This window comes from Podarcis bocagei (assembly GCF_964188305.1).
Source record: "Podarcis bocagei genome assembly, chromosome: 13".
Classification (NCBI taxonomy): Eukaryota; Metazoa; Chordata; class Lepidosauria; order Squamata; family Lacertidae; genus Podarcis; species Podarcis bocagei.
In genome coordinates this window covers 37689364-37696328 of record NC_138138.1, presented here as the reverse complement: position 1 = coordinate 37696328, position 6965 = coordinate 37689364, and the positions used below count along the sequence as shown (strand labels likewise).

The window sequence follows — 6965 nt, the reverse complement described above, 5'->3', positions numbered from 1 at the left end:
GCACCACTCCCACTGACCGTCGTCTCGGTTTCTTCCCTTTTCACCTTCTGGCACTCCGCAGAATTCGGCGCCTGCAGGCTAAAAGGAAAAAACCTGAGCCAACGCTCAGCAGGAGCAGTACATGCACCCTCGCTCACTCAGCGCACTCGTTCAGTGTTCCCCGGACTCTTGCCTGGCACCCTCCAAAACTTGGCACCCTGGCACCCCACACCACTAGCATTTATGGGTAAGACGGCCCTGAGTTAACCTACTGTTCAGCTAAGCCCTTCTCAGAGAAAACCCATTGAAATAACTAAGCGAATCATGTGTATTAACTCTGTAACTTAAGATTTTATTCCTTGTCTGGGTGTTTTGCTTTGGGTTTTTTTATTATCTCTTATAGTAATTGTATCAAATGAAAATCAGTAAAAAGCATACCTGTCCATCTAAAACCAATGTGACTGTGAGTTAGGTAATTGCTTTTCTGTTGCTTTGAACTGTGATTGGGCAGGAGTAGCAAACTCCGAAATGCCCATCCTCAGTGAGAAAGCAGCTCCTTGGCATGGTCGGCCAATTGGTGCCAAAGAAGGACAGAACTTTCTTTATGTATGCCACAACAGCAGCAAGAATGCTTATTGCAAAGTATTGGAAGACACAAGATCTACCCACTCTGGAAGAATGGCAGATGAAGGTGATAGACTATATGGAACTGGTGGAAATGACTGGCAGAATCCGAGAAGAGTCCGTGGAGGAAGATTGGAAGAAATTTAAAGACTATTTACAGAAACATTGTAAAATTAATGAATGTTAGAATGATGGTGGAATGAATCTATGTGATTTTAGCAAAAATGTAACAAAGATTTAAGAAAAATAGACTGTTAATTGGTGAAAAGAGGGAAAGTAAATTTATATTAAGATCAAGATAAATTTTCAGGATAAAAATTTTGAAGAGAGGGAAAGGATTTGCTGAAATGGATAATTAACTTAGAATACAAAAAAGGGAGGTGTGAGGAGGTCAGGGAAACAAGCAAATGAAAGATAAGTTATGGGAAGGTTTGATTTTTTTTGTTTTTAATTGTTTCTATCTTTATGTTTTTTTATTGTGATGTGTTGTTTTGTCATTGTTTAATTTGGTGTGTTTTCTTTTGCCTTTTTGTAAACTTAAAACCCTAATAAATACTATTTTTTAAAAAAGAGAGAAAGCAGCTCCTGAAATCCAGCGGGGGAAATGAGAGGATTTTCAGGGTATGGGGTCAGAAGACTGTTGTGTGGAGCCAGCATGGAAGAATGCTAGTGCATATTCCCTGAAGGAAAGGAAAGGAAATATCCCTAGTTTAATTGGCAAAGGCAGGGGACAAGGTTGTTGTTTTTTTTGGTCATAAACAGTTTTTTGTGTAGCTGGTGTATGTGACCACGTGGAAGGGTGTATAAGGGGAAGGCGTGCCCTTCCAGACGCCCTAGCGTGCCCTGGGAGACTTGCTACACTTGCTGCTGCAATGGCAAAAACTAGTGAAGAAAGAAAAAAGGGGGCAGAAATTCCTCTGCTGTCCTGAATTTTGGGATGTAACCCCCCCCCCAATTTTTTAATCCATTCTAGAAATAAATTGTGGGTGGGAAATCCAAATGAATCTTTGGGTTAGTACAAGGTTATTTTAACAAAGTGCAAACCATGCCCCTCTAGTAAGAAGCACGGGCAACAGACAAATATCTCACATTGTTGGAGAAGTGCTCAGATCCAGGCATGGCTTCCTCATGCCTTTCACAAGGACCAACCAACCACCGTTTCAATACAGTCTGTTCGGATGAGCTCCTCTAAGCGGGGGCAATAAAAAGATAGGAGGAGAAACCTGGGAGGTGAAGAAATAAATCTGTCTTTAAAGATTTCATACCCAACTGAGATCAGATTGATGAATGGGCCAAATACTGTATTTGGGGGCTGGTCGTTCCTCTAGTGTGGGGAGCCACCATAACTGCAGTCCCAATGCCTCTGTGGAGCTTAAATTTACAACTCATGATGTATCTGTGAGTCTCTACAGAGGGACACACCACCAGGTCTCCTTAACTGTTCCTTAAATGTCCTTTTTTGACCAAGAGGGTCCAAAGTGACAGCATAGGCACAATATCTTTGGGGAGGAGGCAGTAAGTGACCAGAGCTTGAATTTGCCATGATGTACAACTGGGCATACTAGATTTCTTTTGCTCCAACAATACTACTGAGATGCTGTCTCTCTGAGAACTAGAAAAATTAAAAATAGGAGTTGTGTTCCACGCCAAACACTCAGTCCTTCACTTCCTCTGGTTTTGCAACCATTAGATAGATGCAAACTAATAAGGGATGTGGTTGGTCAGGCAGCCGTGGGAACGGAAGAAGGACAACAGCATTGGCCGATCAGAGAGGAGTCATTTCTTCTGCGGAAGAGCTGCATCACAGAACATTGCTGGGTTTCAGCGGCAACAGCCTCCAGCTGAGATCTTCACTCAGGAGACAGCAGAATTAGGAGCAAACGGAACAAACAGCTGGCTACAGAAGCCACGCCATGAAATTCCCTTCCAGTATCCTCTTTCTAGGTTGGTCTCACTCCTTGGAGGGCGGTGGGATCAGAGTGTTTGCAAGAGCAGGCCTGGGAGATTGGAGGCCTGGCTTCCATTTCTGTTGCTCAGATATCTGGACTCTAAATGGATCCTCTCCTTTCCAGGGTGTTGGCTGACCAGGCAGTGGCAGATCTCCAGAGGTGAGTGTCAGTCAGCCGTGAGAATGGTGATAAAAAATAGGGGGTGAGTAGAATGGGAACTAAATGCCGTAGACTCCTCCAACCAGGACGACTTTTCTCATGGTAGACTTTATCTGTCTCATATTCAAGGCTTTTTTCCAGTCAGAACTCAGTTCCGGCATCTTTTAGGTGGGGGCAGTTGCCATTATCAGAGAACAAGGGAGGCTTTCATGGTGATTTCCGGCACCTCTTTTTCTAGAAAAGTTGAACTGCCCTTATTTATTTGTCTCTAGACAACCTGTCAAGGAAACCGTCCTCCCAGTTATCCACTTCAGTTTATTTCTCTTGGGTGCAAGGGCTGTTTAGACACAGGGATCCTTAGTCCTGCCCCTCCCACTGTAAACATCACTAGATACTAAGGGAGAACCTTCTCTTTCATTGCCTCCCGGCTGCATGAATCGCAACTGGCGCTGTCCTGCCTGTCTCCTGTGTCTTGGCTTATGCAGGAGAGTGAGCAACCGAGCGACATAAAGGACCTTAGGTTCTGGACTCTTCCACTTCCTCTCCACCCTGTCCTCCTCCAATGTCAACAGGGAAGGGGAAGTTAAAGAGCCCTCCCCTCCCCTCTGCTATCTCAGAAGTGAGTCATTGGTTGAAGGCTATATTGTTGGCCCTACAGCTGTTGCTCAGTTCAAAATATGATTCCTACTTCTTTTGAAAACAGCTTGGTGATGAGGAATATGTGAAAATATAGATATATGTCAATTGGAAAATGTTACAGATTAATATACGTACCACACTTTTGTGGATTTTAGTACCCTGATACAGGTCTTTTACAAGTCTCCCATCTCACTCCTGTTATCTTTCTTTCCCAGGACAGCATTATCGGAAGCCTTCCATCTCAGTGATACCAAGTCCTCGGGTCATCCTAGGTGAAGAATTCTATATCCGCTGTGAGAATAAACTTAACTCAAAAGCAACTTTCTACCTTGTCAAGGAAGGGAGTTCAGCGGCTGTGGATTCTAAGACTGCCACACAGTATACAGATTTCACCCTTTCCAATGCCAAACATGTAGAACCCAATGGCGGGTTCTACAAGTGCAAATATTGCTTTACAGAAAATACATGCTCAGAATTCAGCAATAACGTTTATGTCAACATAACAGGTGAGAATTTTGTTCTATCCTTAGACCTATTCATGTGCAGGGCATCAGTTACATTGAAAGCAAAGCAGTTTCTCGTTTTAATCCCTAACCCTAATGTCCCCACTCCTTCAGCAACAATCACATGCTACATGTGGTTGTCTGCAGAGAATCCAGTGTGGACACACATGTAAGGACTCTGCGTGATTGTGGCTGGTTGCATATGTCTAGGTGGGAATGTATCTGCAGACAACCCCACGGACCACATGGGTGTTGCAGAAAGACAGGAGGGGGCCATCCTGTGTCGCCATTTGAGGCAAAATGGGAATGTGCCACTCCTTGCATGCCCCCCACGGTGTCCCCCCACTTCCGTTCCTGCCAGAATGCCCCTCCCTTCTTGCCAAATGCGACAAGAGTCAGGCCGTTGCACATGGCATTGCCACTCATCTTCTCTGTCCCAGGTGAGCAGATATTCCAAGAGAAGGAGAAAAGTTTCCTATTTTTTAGACTGATACAGTTGCAGATGTTCCACCTTCCGCATATCAGCTCTCTCTCTTTCGCAGGGCAGCTTTATCGAAAGCCTTCCATCTCTGTGAGTCCCAGTCCTCTCATCATCCCAGGGACACGATTTTTCATCCACTGTAGAAATGAATACCATGAACAAGCAACTTTCTATTTCTCCAAGGAAGGGACTCCGGGGAATTTGTTTTCTAGGACTGACTCATTTAGTAGTGTATTTCACATTCCTAATGCCAAGGAAACAGATGGAGGGATCTACTGGTGTTCATATTGCTTCATTCAAGACCAAGTTCGAAAATGCTCATGTTCCAGCGACAGAGTTCACGTCAACATAACAGGTGAGGGCTCAGCTCCGTCTTGGTGTGCCAGTTTCACAAATGATACTAAAGTGGAGGTCGAATTTATTGCATCTTCAACCAGAAGGAAATGATGCATCTTCTCTCTCGTTCTCTTTCTATATCACATTCCTATAAGATTGTGGTTCTGCCTTCTGCTGAATGTTGGAGTTGCACCAGCCCTTAAACATCTCTCTTCTTCTCTTTCCCATTCAGAGCATTTCTATCCCAAACCTTCCATTTCAGTGAGTTCGCATGAAATAATTGCCCTGGGGGGAAATGCAACAATCCGCTGTAAGAGTGAAGAGAACCCAATGGCAGAATTCACTCTGCTGAGAGAAGATTATTCGGGTAACCATGAGATCCAGAAGATGGAACCAGGCAGTATTTTATTTCCCATTCTCAATGCTAAACGAACTGATGGAGGGATCTACTTTTGTACCTATTGCTTCCAATCAGACTTGGACTTCAATCAACGATGCTCAAACTACAGTGACAGAGTGTACATCAACATTACAGGTGAGATTCTCTCTTGGGTCGCATCCATACCAAAGACTCTTATACCACTTTAGCAGTCATGGCTTCCTCCGTGTAGTTTGGGAACTGTAGTTTAACCAAAAGGTTAAAGTCTCTGTCAGAGAGTCCATTGCCAGTGTGATGAAGCAGTTGATGGTTCTGGCTAGGACTTGGCTCAAATCCCTATTCAGGTGTGAAACTCATTGGATGAGATTCAAGCACACTCCTGTTGTGAGGACAAAATGAGGTAAAGAACCATTCTGCTGGCTTGAGTGTCTTGGGATATAGTTGAAAAAATAATGATTAATTAGCTAATTACATGTCTTAATATATCTTAATATACTGTTGAGAAGATGTATGTTTATATGCTGTTTTCTATTTTGAAAAGCAGAGGCACTCAGGTGCATAGTCCATAATCCAAGTTAACATATTTTTGTTATGGTGGCAATGCATTATTTTGGAAGCTGCACATTAGGTAGATCTGCCTTTAAGTCTCTGTTAAATCAAATTTCTCATCTGCCTTTCCTTCACTCCATCACCTGAAAATGAAGGAGAAATTGTTGATTTTTTTGGTCGATTATATGGCATTGGCACATATTGGCTCAGGCCTCTGGTGAAGACCAATGGTTTGACTCAGTATAAAGCACATTTTCTTATGCACTCTGCATTATGAGTTCCCCAGCTACTGGTTTTGATGGGGCAGGGACAATATTCAGGGACTAGCATATGTTTCAGCCTCCCTTCCTGCCCTTTAGCTTCAGAGATTGTGGTTCACGTTGCCCATACTTTCAAACATGTCTTTGCACCATTAAGGGGTAGAAAGATGGGGGGGGGAGGGAGATGAAGCTGAAATAATTTGGATGATAAAGTATTTTGATGCTACTCTCTTTGCACAGTGTGCCTGCACAGTATATCCAATACATGTCTATTGAAAGTGATTTTGTGCATAACAAACAGGTCTTTGGATCTGATGCAAATTAGCAGGATGCATTAAATGCACCACAAGCAACATGTCTCAATCCTTTCCTGGCTGTTTTTTTCTTTTCTTTTTCCTAACACTAGATCCCTGGCTTTCTAAACCTTCCATCAGTCTGACACCAACACAGCAGATTTCTACTGGGATGAATGTCAGCATTGAGTGTCAGGGGGCAGAGAGTTATCTGACCTTCTCCTTGTTCAAATCAAACAACCTGATAGCATCACAAAAGGCAGAAGAAAACAGAAATGCAACCAAGTTCTTTTTCTCTGAAGTGAGGTTGGAGGATGGAGGGAACTACACCTGCCAATATCACCGCATAGGATTCCCCTTTCGTTGGTCAGAGTCAAGTGACCCAATGGAACTGGTTGTGACAGGTAAGGAGCTACCATAGGTCTTTCTCCCACCTTTCTTCTAACTCTCACTCTCTGTGCATGAGCTCTAGAGATTATGGCTGTCAAAGCCAAATACCACCCTAGGCGACCTTGAGCCACATTACAAGGAATGGAGGAACTGGGTGTTTGGGTTTACATCAGCAACGGGTTACTAGAGGCTAGATCAGAAAGGAAGATGATGGCATCCAAGGTGAGGTGCATGGGAGATGGAGGTACATGGAGATAGCAGGAAGCCCATCTCAATATTCACTTACTTGGGGCATATATGGGAATGTGATATGGCTTTCTGCACTTGTGTCATGTAATCATTGGCCGGAAGGATATTCATGGCCCTGGAAATAAATGAGATCCAGCAATGAGATCCATGTTTCTCTGTGTCTAAGAAATGAAGA

The 6965-nt window shown here is 43.6% G+C and overlaps 1 protein-coding gene across 1 annotated transcript in view; it reads left to right on the top strand.

The window, feature by feature from the left end:
- LOC308571526 (immunoglobulin superfamily member 1-like) overlaps positions 1-6965 on the top strand; it is a 37529-nt gene that overhangs the window by 14862 nt on the left and 15702 nt on the right. The window lies entirely within an intron of this gene.